The sequence below is a fragment of the Acinonyx jubatus genome, chromosome X (assembly GCF_027475565.1).
Source record: "Acinonyx jubatus isolate Ajub_Pintada_27869175 chromosome X, VMU_Ajub_asm_v1.0, whole genome shotgun sequence".
In the NCBI taxonomy this organism is placed as follows: domain Eukaryota; kingdom Metazoa; phylum Chordata; class Mammalia; order Carnivora; family Felidae; genus Acinonyx; species Acinonyx jubatus.
In genome coordinates this window covers 19,778,015-19,793,542 of record NC_069389.1, presented here as the reverse complement: position 1 = coordinate 19,793,542, position 15,528 = coordinate 19,778,015, and the positions used below count along the sequence as shown (strand labels likewise).

Genomic DNA, 15,528 nt, shown 5'->3' with positions numbered 1-15,528 from the left:
CTCTCTCTGCCCCTCCCCCAGTCACACTCTGTCTGTCTCTCTCTCTCTAAAAAATAAACATTTAAAAAAATTTTTTAAAAGAAAGAAATTACTGCCTCTGAGACTTGTTAGACCCTCTCAAGCCCGAATTACACCCCCCTACCTTTGTGCTGACTCACATAGCACCCCATGTTGTCTAAACCTGTCACCAGGTATTGGGGACTCTGAGACCAAACCTGAATGTTTTTAAACACTTGTTAGCTGGCCACAAGCACAAAACAGTTATTCTCACAACTGACAGCAGAGAATTGCTTGCTAGGGCTTTAAGGATGGAAGTGAAATATGAAGAAGCATTTGGTTCCAGAATCACATTGTTGAGTCCTCTTGGCCATACAGAGATAAGCCAGGTTATCAATTCATTTTCACTGAGGTAACTCCCCACATTGGTGAAATAACAAAACATAAATACAGTAAAACCTTAGTTTGCAACCATAACCCGTTCCGGAAACATGCTTATAATCCAAAGCACTTGTATATCAAAGCAAATTTCCTCCTAAGAAATAATGGAAATTCAGATGATTCATTCCACAACCCAAAAATATTCATTTAAAATGATTACAATCCTGTAATACAATACAAAATAATAAAGAAATTGCAAAATAAAGAATTTTTTAATGTTTACTTATTTTTTAGAGAGAGACACACAAACTGCGAGCAGGGGAGGGGCAGAGAGCAAGGGAGACACAGAATCTGAAGCAGGCTCCAGGCTCTGAGCTATCAGCACAGAGCCTGAAGCAGGGGTTGAACTCACAAACTGTGAGATCATGACCTGAGTCGAAGTCGGATGCTTAACCAACTGAGTTACCCAGGCGCCCCAAGAAAACACAAAATATAAAGAAAAACAAACTAACCTGCACTTATCTTTGAAAACTTTTGTGGCTGGTGTGAGGGCAACAAGAGAGAGGAGAGTTATTGTGTAGGATGACTTTCACTGTCACTAACAGATGTTGACTACATTACAATGTGAATTAACTTGTCATAGACTGTATTTAATGCAACTGGCGATAAGGCAGCAGAGGAAAGGGTCCCTCTCTGCAAGCAGCCTGACCTAGAATGAAGCAAAGCATTCTTAGGCTTACTCTTGTCTGGAAAAGCAAAGGACTGTCCATCAGTGCTTTGAAGTGACAGAAAACACACTAGTGCCAGTTGTGGGCACCTTCCAACGTTCTGAAAAATTACTGATTTCTGCCAGACACCGTGGCCAAACACCAAACACCGCATCCGAGCACAGGAGATGATCATCCACAATCCCGCAGTGAGAGAGAGAGAGAGAGAGAGAGAGAGAGGGAGGGAGAGAGAGAGAGAGAACCATTGGCTCAGTGGTGATCTTGTGACATTTGGCATCATGTACTACTTGTATTGCAAGACATCGCTCGTTTATCAAGTTAAAATTTATTAGAAATGTTTGCTTGTGGGAGCGCCTGGGTGGCTCAGTCGGTTGAGCGTCCGACTTCAGCTCAGGTCATGATCTCACCGCTCCTGAGTTCGAGCCCCGCGTGGGGCTCTGTGCTGACAGCTCAGAGCCTGGAGCCTGTTTCGGATTCTGTGTCTCCCTCGCTCTCTGCCCCTCCCCCACTCACGCTCTGTCTTTCTCTCTCTCTCTCAAAAATAAATACATATTAAATTTTTTTTAAATAAATAAAAGCTATTAAAAAAGAGAAATGTTTGCTCATCCTGTGGAACACTCGCAAAACAAGTTACTTACAAGGAGTGATGTCTTGCAATATGAGTAGTACGTGATGCCAAACGTCACATAATCACAACTGAGCCAATGGTTCTTGAAATTCACTTTGATACACAAGTGCTTTGGATTATAAGCATGTTTCCCAGAAGGATTATGCTCACAAACCAAGGTTTTACTATATTTCTTTTTTTTCTAAAATTTTTTAATGTTTATTTTTGAGAGAGAGAGACAGAGTATGAGCAAAGGAGGGGCAGAGAGAGAGAGGGAGACACAGAATCCGAAGCAGGCTCCAGGATCTGAGCTGTCAGCACAGAGCCTGATGCGGGACTGGAACTCGGGAACGCAAGATCATGACCTAGGCCAAAGTCAGATGCTTAATCAATTGGACCACCCAGGCACCCCGGTTTTACTATATTTCAGATACACTGTCTCATGGGGGAAGTGCCCTTTTGAGGGTTTTTTGTGTGTGTGCCCACATTCCTTTTGGACGTTTAGGGACCTGGTACTCTCCTAGCTGAGCCCAAGGCGTGGATTTAAGGACTCATGAGATTGGGGAAGAGAGGAGATGGGACAAGCCCTTTTTTTTCTTTTTTTAAAGTTGATTATAAACAATTTACACTTTTTTCAAATGCTTATTTATTTTTGAGACACAGAGCGCGAGCAGGAGAGGGGCAGAGAGAGAGGGAGACACGGAACCCAAAGCAGGCTTCAGGCTCTGAGCTGTCAGCACAAAACCCAATGTGGGGCTCGAACCCATGGACCGTGAGATCATGACCTGAACTGAAGTCAGACACTTAGCCAAATGAGCCATCCAGGGGCTCCTCTTTTTTTTTTTTTTTTTTTAATGTTTATTTATTTTTGACAGAGAGACAGAGCATGAGCAGGGGAGGGGCAGAGAGAGAGGGAGACACAGAATCCGAAGCAGGCTCCAGGCTCCGAGCTGTCAGCACAGAGCCAGACATGGGGCTCGAAACCACATGCCGTGAGATCATGACCTTAGCTGAAGTCGGACCAACTGAGCTACCCAGGCGCCCCAGGACAAACCCTTTGATATGCTTAGGAGAGGGTTCCCACCTAATGATTACAATTCTGACTTACAGATGGCGAGAGAAGACATCCCTGTTTAGGGATCTCTAGAAGTCATGTCCTGTTTAAAGCGACTGAAGTTTCCTTGTGATGGCTTTAGGTTTTTGCTTTGCTAGAGAATTGGAGGGAGAGTCAAGTTTGTGAGGCAGGAAGTACACAGAGCTGGAGAAACGTGGAGATGTGATGACAGACCAGAAAGCTAGAGATAGATAATAGGACAGAAGCTATGAGGAGCTATTCCAAGCAACAGGTGACCAGCAACAACCAAGGTATGTTGGCATTAGCCAGGAAGCCTCCAACATTCACGAAGACACGGATTTCCTGTCAGTCATGCAACATAAAGTCTCAAGTTATTCTACTGGGTTGTAAAAACAACAAAGTTGAAAGGCTGGAAAATTTGGGGACTCTCAGATTGCATTAAAAAAAAAAAAAGCTTAGGAGCACCTGGGTGGCTCAGTCAGTTAAGCGTCTGACTCTTGATTTTGGCTCAGGTTGCGATCTCTCAGATTGTGAGATCGAGCCCGGAGTTGGGCTTGGGATTCTCTCTCTCTGCCCCTCCCTGGCTTGCATGTGCACGCTCTCTTTCTCAAAAGAAATAAACTTTAGAAAAATATTATTATTGTAGTAATCTCTATACCCAATATGAGGCTCGAACCCACAACCCCAAGATCAAGAGTAGCATGCTTTTCCGACCGAATCACCCAGGCACTGCTCAGATTGCATTTTGAAGGTTCTGTCTGCAATAGGGACCAGAAAAAAAAATATTTAGGACAACAGCTACCAACCTGTTGGAATGTGTCAGTGTAGAGGTCTTGGTGTGTACCAGCGGAAGTTGGTACTGATTTGGGAGGATGCTGGTGCATCCTGAGGGACTGAAATGGACTGGACCCCAACAAGATGCCTTAAAAACCATCAACAGCTATAAAGCGCCTGTCCAAACAGTTTTCAAGAGGAAAGGGAATGCATATGTAACTTTATTAGAGTTCATTGAAAATACAACTCTTTGATTCCCAGAGATTAAAGTGGGAGCTAGTTACATGAAAAGTGACTACCTTATCACAGATGCTAGGCTTCTGAAAAGCCAAAAACAAACAAAACAAAAAACAAACAAACAAACAAAAAAAAGCGGGCAAGGAAAGGTTATAGCGTATCCTAAATCCTCACAACCCCCTTCCTTGGAACTTCCTTCCAACTCTACCACCATTCTTAGACCGAAGTCTCTAACATGCCTCGGGACATTTCAGACTGCAAGGTAGCAGATTTGAGGAGTATCCTGTAATACTTATGTTAGAGGGCTAGGAAAAGACAGCCTCCCTTTTCCCAGTGGGACTCTACCAGTGTGAAAAGATGCCCTCAAGGTATTTGGGAGCTCCCATTACTTTCCAGTAATTGGTGGGAAAAGTAATTGAATACAGGAATTACCTAGAGGAGTTAGTATAAATGATGTGGTTTTACTTTGCTTGGTGTCAGAGAAGCAGAATGCTCCTTACAGCACTACACCCATCTATACCCTTTTTTTTTCTTAAATGAAAGTGAGGGAGGTATCATAGATCACATATAACTTTTTTTTTTTTTTTCGAGGAATGGACTCTACATAGTAAATATAAAGATTGGTGAAAAGACACAGCACACAGAAACAGTATTTTTAAAAAAGACGTTTTGGATATAACGGAATGTCATATATGAGGCCACGTCATGCCATAAGGGGTGTAATCACAGTGGTTCATGACATTACTCACTGTAGGTATATATACCAGCTACACACAACACAGACACATTTCAATTCCTGCTTGAATCAAGAACGTAAGTCTTTCTCTGTACAGGTCAGTGCTACACTATGTATACTTCAAAATGTATGTTTGTTGGCTAATACACAAGAATCAAAATTCACCCATTTTAAACGTTCAAGAATAATGTATGAAAACGCAAATGTTCAAAGTTGAATGTATGTCATTTTAAAGTATATTTTATGGCTTACAGTTTTTTAAAGCTTGTTTTATAGTTTAAATCAGAAAAAGTAAGCTTATTTCCCTATTTCCTTAGGATTCAGGTGATTCTCTATTTTTTCCCACGAACTAGTCTACTTCAGCAAAAAAGTACACCGTGTGCTATCTTGGCCTCTTGGGAAACATGACATGTTCAAGTTTGCTAGAAAGAGATAATGATCGCTTTTAGCCACACACCTCACTGTAAATTCATGGGGATATTGGTGTAGAGAGAAAATGGCGGCGGGGGGTGGAGGGGGGTTAGGGTAGGAGATCCTCAGTTTTAGATTAGAAATGGGCACTGGATGACTTAATTTAAGGTTAGTTGTAGAACCACTGGCCTCCAGCTGTGTATTTCTGTCATTTACATTTTTCTCACAAAGAGGTTTCACAATAATAAATTTACAAAACAGGCTTTAGTATGGTTCTACATTCTTAAATCAAGTAAGGCGATATATTTAAAAAACATTAGCTCAAATTCTACAGCTGATTTATTTAAAAGAACAACCACCCCAAAAATCACTGCTCTCTGAATGTTCGTTCTTGCCATCTTATTTTGACGCAAATAGAACAGCGTTTTTAGATCCGACATTTCTGTGGGGCAGACATGCCGTTTTCTATGAATTTTCCCACCTCTGGGAAATGCATTCCCGAAAGAGTAATTGCTGTGCAATAAGCCAAATGGAACTATGACGCAATAATCCCCTGCAAGTTGCTTTACAAAAATGATGTCATTTGGCGCAGAAGTAGTCAATTTTATAAAACAGGTAGGTAGGGCAAGGCTTCCTCCACGTCGTCGCAGACGCCCCCACCCCCACCGTGGTATTCAAGATGCAAAAAGACATTTTCCGGGCGCCCCAACCCTCAACTTTGTCGAGGGTGGGCGCACCCGCAGTAGCTGGAGACCACCGCTCATGCAGACTAAGCGAGACCGCTGCGAGGGGATAAGCACCACCCGGCGTTCCCAGCCCCGACGGCGACGCCACGAGGGAAACCGCGTCGAGCCGAGGCCGCAGTGCAGCGCCCGGCCACCTTATTCTCTCGGTGGGGCCCGCCGGCGTGGCCGGCTTGAACGTGGGGCCCCGCGGGCGTGGGACAGCCCTGCCCCCACCCCGCTCCCACACCCGCTCCCGCTCCCCCGGCGCCGGAAGTGACGCGCGCTGGCTGAAAGATGGCGGCATTGGCGCTCGACCAGGGGGAAGGTAAACACCCTCCGGGCCGTGGCCCGCGCGCGCGGGCCCCCTCGAGGCGCCGATGGGGGACGAGGGCGCCTCCGAGGCCTGCTTTCCAACTGTTGCCTTCCCACCCTTCGACCTCCCTACCCGCGTGGCAGGCTTCCGCGTTGCGACGACGGCGCATGGAGCCCCCTGCCGGCGGGCCCCGCCTCCCTGGGCCGGCCCCGGGCGGCTCCCGCGGCCCGCAGGGGGCGCGCGGCCCGGAGCGGCCCCTGGCTCGTGGCCCCGCACGCTCCGCCCCTTGCCCGCCCCTTTCCCGCCTTCCTCCACCCCCGGCGTGGGTGATCCTGAGGCTCGGCGCGCTTCGGGGCAGAAGCCCGGAGACGCCGTCGTCGACGCCGCTACCACCGTGCTTCTGCCGCTGCCCGCGGCCCCCCAGCCCCTTTCCCCGCCCGTGGCCCCGAGTCGGCCCTCCAGCCGAGCCCCGCCGGGCGCCGCGAGGCCCCTGGCGTTGGCAAGGCCGGGCCCGGCCCCGACGCCGCGCCGCCTTGCGCCTTGTGCCGAGCCCGACTGTCTCGATTCGCGACTCAGCGCTGTCTTCTTTCCCAGGACTGGTTCCGAGGGGGCCGCAGGCGCGCAGACTCGCCCCCCGCCGGAGCGCCCCGGCCCGGCCCGGGAGCGGCCCCTTGTAGAGGTTCGAGGAGCCTGCCGAGTGCCATCCCGGGGCCCGACCGCCCACCGCCTGGCCCGCCGGCCCGCTTCTTCCTGATGCAGACTGCCGTCCACTAGAGGCTGGACAGACCCCCGAGGTGCGTAGCCGCCCCTGGCCCTCCGGCCTGCAGGAGCCCGGGCTTCGTCCGCGTCCCCGCGCTCGGCACCGATTTGGTAGCCTTTTCTGCACAGACCGGAGTCAAACATTTGGTAGACGCCGGGAACTAATTTGTCTTTGAGTTTACTTAAATTGTTTGAAATCTAATTTTTTTCAGGGAGGGGGGGGAGAAGGAAGAAGCATAATTCAGCCATTTTTTGCAGCACACAGCTGCAGGTACCATGATTATTTTCTCCCTAACCCGTTCCTTCCCTTTAAAAATTCTGTTTATGCCTGGAATAGAAGTATGCGAAATGCGAGGCATAAAACGTGGAATCAGAAGGTCTGGGTTCGACTGGGTGACGCTGAGAAAATCGCTTACCGATCCTCAGTTTCTTATCTATGAAATCTAGTCGGTAATAGCCACATCACAGGGTAGTGAGGACTATATGAGGTCATATATATGAAAATAACCTATAGCTGTAAAGTGTTGTAAAAATGCAAAACAATTTTTTAAGTAACCCTTGCCAGAGTGGTTAACGTTGTAGTGGCTAACTGTTGCTGCCTCTTTTTTTTTTTTTTCTGTATTATAAGAGTAAGCAATAAGTACGGAATAGCAAAGCAGTGCTGTGAATCGACCAGATATATAATAGTCACGTTGCTTGGCCTTCTTCCTACGAAATGCTAACTGCTTATTTAAATAACGGTATTCTTTAATTCAAATTTAACGTTACTGTAGTGCTTTGCTTTTCATTTTTCTAGGCCGCTTATGCCCGTTTTCTTACTCGGAATATTTATTTAACACTTTGTGTTTAGTCTTCTGTGTTTTCCGAATTTACATTTATTTTTGTTGATCTGATTAAATTGTAACTTAGAAAATGCTTTTAAGGCATATTCTTTAATTTTAATGCTGTTTTTCATATCTAGGGAACAGGATGCCTGGATATCTCTACTAATTTGAAAATTATTTTTGAAGAGCTCACAAATGCATTCAGATTTCTGTAATTCTTAACAGATCTAGAAATGTGTAGAAATTTTCAACTTTTTGGCAATGTACTAGTATTTGTGTAATTTAATTTTCTTTTTAAGTCATCACAACACTTAGTAGGTGCTTAAAACCAGTTTTTCAGTGGTAAAGGGTATTAATTTGCGCTCTATTGCTGATTTAACTTGGGAGAAATAATAGAATAGTAAATATTTGTGGTTTGGACTTATTTGTCAGATTTTATAATACATATGTGTAAAAACAGATCAGTATGGAATAATTCTTACTCGGTACATCAAAAATGTACCATGTAGTATGTTTTGGCTTAAAAATGGTCCACAAAAAGTGAAAGAGAAGCATTTTTCTTAGTATATTGTTATTTTTAGCCAACAAATGGTTTTCTGAGACTTTTTATTTTATAATCTAATCCCGGTTGTTTTTTAGAGTATGCTTTTGTGTTTTGTAAAAAGATTGAGTAATATAAGTGGGTAGGATTAAATTAGATGGTAGAGCCTCTTGTAATGTGCTAGGCTTTTATACATCGGACTTATCGTTTGTCCTAAAGAAAAAATTTTGGTAAATCATTGCTTTATTGGGAATTTCAAGGTTTGACCTTCTCTCTGCCTTGATTTGGGTTATCTGGGGCAAAAATCTTGGAACCAGGGCTGGCTTGGCCTTCATGGGTGTTCAGAAGGGCCCCAAAGTTGGTGTAATAATCTGCACATAAAACTGGCATTGTACAATGTAAAGGTGAATGATGAAACTCATGCTAATTTAAATTTTTAATTTTTCTTTACTTAGAACGCGTTAAACAGCAAATAAAAAAACACCAATAAGTCGAGAGATACCTCAGAAGAAAGGAGAAAACTTTTTATTTTAGTACCTTTAACGACACTTTTTTCCAGCTTTTGGATAAGGGGGCCCAAATTTTCATTTCACTTGCGTCCCAAAAATTAGCTGGTCTGCTGTCAGCTCGCCCTTCACTTTGTAAATATTTTAAGAGTAAATAACGTTAACTGTAAGGAGAATTAATATTTAGTTTGAGAGGTTGGATTAATTTATTAGCGTATATTTTCTCTGAACTGGCATGCAGTAGTTTGTGTGGGGTTTTTTATTGAAAAGAAATTAAGAGTCACTGGTGAAGCCTTGTAGGATACTGATTAAACATAGAGGCTCTGAAGTGGGACGGACCCCAACTCCACCGCTTAAGGATCAGGGCCTCGGGCAGGTTTCTTAACCTCTGTGAGCTTTGATTTTTCTCATTTTTAAATTAGGGGTGGTTACAGAACATGGATCGTTATGTGGTAAATGAACGGATAAATTTATCTGTTCATCCAACAAATATTTATTAAGCACTTATTATGTGCCAAGCGCTGTTATTTCTAGGTTGTGAGGGATACAACAGTCAAAGCAAAACCAGAAAAAAGAAAAACAACCCAAACAGTAAACTAAACAAGGAAGAGAGGCTCTATCTCAATTTTAATATACTATAGAGAAAAATTAAGCAGAAAAGTAAAGTGAGGATTTCTGACAGTGGGTTTTGTTTTTTTTGTTTGTCTTTAATTTTAAAGATGGGGTTTGGGGAAGGCCTCACTGAGATGACACTGGAGTAAAGGCCTGAAGGGAGCCCTATATATCTGGAGATACAGTGATCCAGGTAGAGGGAACAGCAAGTGTAGAAGTCTTAGGATGGGTGTATGGCTGGTTTTCAGGAAATAGCAAAAGAGGCCAGTGTATCTGGGGCAAGGGGTACAAGGGGGAGAATAATAGGAGATAATACTATTATTGCTATTTTAAGAATCATTGGAGGGGCTCTTGTGGTTCATTTTTGCTGTGGGTATATGTTGTATTGCCGCTGGTACAAAAGTGGAAGGCCTTTTCAGAACTAGAAATTTTAACTTTGGAAGAAATTAGAAAAGGGGAGGTATGTCCTCAGATACTCTGTTTTTAATATAAGGCCTTTAAAGCTCATCTGGCTGAATCATTGAAGCAAATAAGAACAGACAGAAAATTTATTCTTTGTCTCTGATAAAATCATTGAATTTAGTTAATGATTCTACATCATTTAAAGATTTGCAGGAAATCTGTATCAGGACATCAAGATCCCTTCCAAAAGATTTAGTTTGTTTGTATAATTCTTGTAGAGAACTAAAATGTTAACGCTATAATATTGATGTTTTCTTGTTAGGATATAACTTAGAAGATTTGGAGTTTTATTCCCCAGTAGAGGCTTTTCCTAGAATTCTCACTGGATCCAATCTCTAAAGGCTAGGGAAGCTGTTTTCCATGACATCACTCTTGGACTACTACTGCTTGTAGTGAGAAATAGGCAGAGCATTAAATGAAAATCTTCTGATGAAAAAAATAGCATTGAAGCAGGAGTGGGTTTTTTTTTTTTCTTATAAGTTTTCTTGTGGTATAGAATGATTAAATGCTAGACATACCTGAAGAGTGAAGTAATTTGGATAATAGGTGCCAACCTGGCTGGAGGACCCAGAGCCTTCCTAAAAGCTCAGTTAAATGGTCATTTGCAGTTTGGTACTGAGTTGTAAGAACATTTAGATAGATAAGAAAGAATTTCCAGTATTAAGTAAATTAAAGTTATGTTGCCTTGCCTCCCATATTAAACTGAGTTGTCTCTCAATTTGAATAGTGTATCCAAGAATAAAATGACTGCTAATATAGGATGTTTTTACATTTTTCTTGCCTTTTAGATTGAGAAGTTAACCACTTTGAGATTGCTGAACTTAAAATTTCTTTTTTATAAGTTAACAGAAATTGTGAGAAACTCCATGATTCTATTTTTGTCTGTAGTAAGCCTTGCATTTTCTTTTCAGTGTGCGAGTATGGGATTTTCTGCATTAGGCATCAGCTTTGGTAAGCTACCAGTTTGAGGAAGAAGGTAGTATGAAATAATTTAAATTTTTCGTTGAAAACAAGTGTATCAAGCTTTGAGAATCTAGCTTTTGTTCTGAATGACTTAAGATTTTGTATGAATTTTCAAGGAGCTTTGGGAGGAACGTGAAAGCAGTAAATTATTGCTTAAGGCATAAACATGGAGGTTGATTTTGAAATACCTTCTATTTAATTGCCTAAAATTTTGCCTTGAGATTGGAATGGCAGCCTTCTAACTGAAAAGGAAGCATTTAATTTCTTTGCGTTTAATTTCCTGTCCAATTTTACCCCCATCAGACTTCTTTCTTTACTGGTCACTAGAGATTTTGAACTGTTAAAAATTTCTGTGATATAAATAGCAGTAATAGTCTTCCAGGGCAGAGGTAGGAAGAATATGTTTTGTGCATGTGTGTGTTGTCATCGATCTCTTACACCATCAGGAGCACTCAAACCTTTTGGTCTCAGGACCTCATTATTCTCTTAAATATTTGGAGGACCCTTAAGAGCTTCTGTTAATGTGGGTTGTATCTATTTATATTTACCAAAATAGAAATTAAAACAGGGAAATTAAAAAAAATATTTGTACATACAGTTTATTTAAAAAACCCATTACAGGTTAATCTGAATAACATTTTTTTAATGAAAATTAACTGTCTTCCAAAACCATACTAAACTTGGTGAGAAGAGTGGCATCATTTTGCAGATCTGATTAATGTCTGACTTAATGAAAGACAGTGGGCTTCCTATCGGCTTCTGCATTCAGTCTGTTACCATATCACACGTGTAGCCTCTGAAAAACAGAGAATGAAAGTTCTGGAAAAGACAAACAACTTTTAAAATTATGACTCTGAAAATAGTTTTGACTTGGTGGATTTCTTTTAGGGGACTAGGACCTCATTTATCCCTGGACTGTACTTTGAAAATCACTATACTAATCATTCTTAGGTGTAGAAAATACGAAGGTTTCTCTTTAATCAGTGCCAAGTTTATGAAACAAGACAAACTCTTCAGTATTTTTTTCCTAGTGAAGTAATTATGTCTTGTCATTTAGTTTTAAGTTGGTTCCCCTTTTGAAAAAAAAAAAAAACCTACCATTTGAAATTCTGAAGGCCAAGTGTAGAATATATATATATATATATATATACACACACACACACACACACGTGAGTTTATAAACCATGATTTCCTTTAATCTGATGATCTGTTTTGAAAAGTGAGGATACAGAGTTTCTGTGCATGGAACATCTTGTAAGTCAGTAAATACCTCTTCTCAAAGCCCCTTAATGGATTTTTTTTGCCAGACTTCATTGATTTATAGTCCTTATTTGAGTTTAGTTTTACAGAGATTCATTCTTAAAACTTTTTATTCCATGAATTGCTATAATTTTAAAGAAAATTCTTATGCATAAGATTTTGTGGGGTTTTTTTGTATCCTTATAATTTCCTCTTTGTAGGTATTATTTTTTTTATTTGCTTACATGGGTGTTTTGTGTTTTTATCTTAAGCCTCACTTTTTTTTCTTTTCTTTGTAGCTTCCAGGGTATGGATTGTGAACAAGTTGGTTTTGTTTCACATGTTCCTTTGTAAGTTTGGTTGTTTGATGCCTTAAACATGGATGTTGTAGCTCTGTGCTGCCCAATAGAATATAACACAAGACACATGTAATTTAAAATTTTTTACAGCCACAGTTTTTTTTTAAAAGTAAAAAACAGGTGAAGTTACTTTTAGTATATTTTATTTAACCCATTATATCTAAAGTATTATTTCAACGTGATTAGTACAAAAAATTGTGTAAAGAGATAATTTACAGGGTTTTCTTGTACTAAATCTTCAAAATTCTGGCATTCATTTTATACTGAGAGCACATTTCAAGTGCTCTATAGTCCCATGGCTAGTGGCTTATATATTGAACAGCACAGATATAGAGAGTAGCTACCCTGGTTAGGGCAGAAAAACTTGAAAAGCCCATAAAAGCTAGAAAATTATACTTGTGTGTTGAGAAAAAGTAGAAAATAATGCCATTGTAAAATGAAGTCCAGTGTTTTGACTACCAGTAAGAGATCTGATCTCTTAGGAATTTTCATTTTAATAAACTTTAGGGAGATGTGGGGTCTGTAGAGGTGATTTTGAGAGGTACCAAGTTCCTATGGTTTTTTTTTTTTTTTTTTTTTTGGATGGTAAAGGAGCATTAGGCAAGAGCTGAACAATGGAAGCCATCATTGATTGACCTCTGGTGGATGCCTTGCTCTGGGCTAGGCATTGAAGTGACTTTATTTAATCACTACCCCAATTCAATAATAAGGTGGTGGTGATGATAATTCCTAATGTATGAATGGAAACTGAGGTCAGGAAGTTAACTACATTTCGCCAGGTCATGCAGGTGGTGAGTACTAGAAAGCACTCTAATTTCAAAAGTTTTGCTCTTTCTAACAAAACACATTTTTTTTTGTAAATTAAATTCTAGTTTTAACCCTATTTCTAACTAGTTGTATGACCTTGAAAAATTTCACCCATAGACCTTAGTTTCTTTATCAAATTAGGGTTGGCCTGGCTCCTAAGAGACTTCACTGATAAGACAGGTTGGGGTTCTAAGGAAGTGCTGTTGCTAGGGAGAAGGGTTCTCTAGAGACAGCTGGACTTGTTTGTTTGTTTGTTTGTGATCTCTACGTGCTCTGTGGGACTTGAACTCACAACCCAGAGATCCAGTCGCATGCTCTACTGAGTGAGCCACCTAGGCTCCCTGAGGCAACTGGACTTTTAAAGTGGCCGTTTGACTCTCTTGGTTCCACTAGCACCAACTGAAGGGGCCTAATAATGAGCCCTAACATTATGGTGTCCTTCAGGGCCATATACTGTCTTTACATGTATTAACTAAGTCTGTACGTGTATTAACTCATGCAGTCCTCACAGCAACCTGTGAGGAAGGTTCTGTTGATACTGGTGCCTGCTTTTTACAAGTGAGGACATTAGAGCACAGAGAGGCTCAATATCTTGCCCCAAGGTCTCAAAGCTAGGAAGAAGTTAGAACCAGGATTCAAAACAGGCATATGAGTCCACACCTGTGCTTTTAACTCAACTATTTCCATTTAGAGATTAAATGTTGGTCAGTTAATCACAGAGTATTTTATTGTTTTCTCTTTATAAAAATACAAAATACTGCTGTTGCTCTAAAGCTATTAGTTATTAGTCTTATTGATAGATGCACCAAACTTTTTCATGTAGAAAAGAAGTTACTGATAAGTCCCAGCTATCACAAATTAGTTTTAGAAATCAATTTAGATCAAGTAAACTTCACAAATGCATTGCTAAGGCTTGAAAAATAGCTACAGGTTATTTAGCCTGCACACCTACGTAAGTGCATTATACCTCTGTAAAGTCTTATAAAAAGTAGGAGAATAAATGAGAAATTTTCTGACTAAAAATTTTGAGGTCATCATGGTGAATGTTCTCAATTTTACAGATGCAGAGATAAGACCAAGAAGGTTTGAGTAACTTAAAGTATAGCAGTTTCTGTTCTAAAACCATATTAGTTAGGGACCATGGTTTTATGTGAAGGGAAAACACACCTATAGTAGTAAAATAGGAATTTGTTCCAAGCATGGAAGGATTTCTCTTAGAACCCAAGGGCAGGAATAGAGCTGAGCCTAGGAACTGGAAAAATGAAGGTGTTAGGGAGCACTCCCTGTCCTCTTGTCTTGGCTTTATCCTTCTTTCTCAGTTCACTGGCTTTCTCTGATATTCGGCCCACATGGCAGGCAGAAGTTGGTGCCTACAGCTGCTCTTTGACATGTTCCAGTTCCAGTCATACACAGTCAGTGCACGTCTCTCTCTTTTTCCTTTTTCTAAATTCTTGACAAGAGAGTGTTCCTCTTGATTCATATTTCCCACCCCAGTCTGACCGTATGTGACTGAACAGGATCACGGAGTGAAGCCTGCCTGCTTGGAGTCCCCCTTGGTGTGCTGCATCCCAGAGGAGTATGGGTGCTGTCCTTATATTTTTTAGGGTCTTTTGACTCACAGTTTACCAATCATTCTCCTTTTTTTTTTTTCTTCTTTGCCCTATGATGTTTCTACCATAGTAAGTATCTGGAACCTAGATTGCTTTTTTTTTTTTTGAGAAATCATAGTTTCTCCTTTTATTTTTATTTTAAAAAACTGTACTTTTTAGGGGCGCCTGGGTGGCTCAGTCGGTTAAGCATCCAACTTCGGCTCAGGTCATGATCCCAGGGTTTGTGAGTTCGAGCCCTGCGTCAGGCTCTGTGCTGATAGCTTGGAGCCTGGAACCTGCTTCAGATTCTGTGTCTCCCTCTGCCCCCCCCCCCGCCCCCCGCTCACGCTCTGTCTCTCTCTGTCTCTCAATAATAAATGTTAAAAAACTTTTTTAATTGTACTTTTTAAAATTCAAGTATAATTAACAGTCTTATGTTAGTTTCATGTGTACAGTATAATGATTCAACAATTTTATGCATTTCTCAGTGCTCATCAGGAGAAGTGTACTCTTAATTCTCTTTATTTTCACCCATTCCCCCCCGCCACCTTCCCTTCTGGCAATCACCAGTTTGTTCTCTGTATTAAGAGTCTGTTTTTTGTCTTTCTTTCCTTGTTCATTTGTTTTTTAAGTTCTACATATGCGTGAAATCATATGGTATTTGTCTTTGACTTATTTCACTTAGCAGTATACCCTCTAGGCCCGTCCCATGTTGTTGCAGATGGCAAGATCTCATTCTTTTTTTAATGGCTGAGTAATACTCTATAGTATGTGTATGTATGTACATACACATACACGTGTTCTTTATCCACTTATCGATCAGTGGACACTTGGGTTGCTTCCATATCTTGGTTACTACAGATTAGTACAGTCACTGTGGAAA

The 15,528-nt window shown here is 41.2% G+C and overlaps 1 protein-coding gene across 2 annotated transcripts in view; it reads left to right on the top strand.

Annotated features, from left to right (window-relative positions):
• Nucleotides 1–6,358: 6,358 nt before the first annotated feature.
• KLHL15 (kelch like family member 15) overlaps nucleotides 6,359–15,528 on the top strand; it is a 35,391-nt gene continuing 26,221 nt past the window's right edge. The window contains exon 1 of one of the 2 annotated variants that reach the window (XM_053202176.1): nucleotides 6,359–6,778. The gene's annotated coding sequence lies outside the window, so the exon portion shown is untranslated. The remainder of the gene's footprint in view (nucleotides 6,779–15,528) is intronic. The other variant, XM_027054636.2, reaches the window with a different exon arrangement.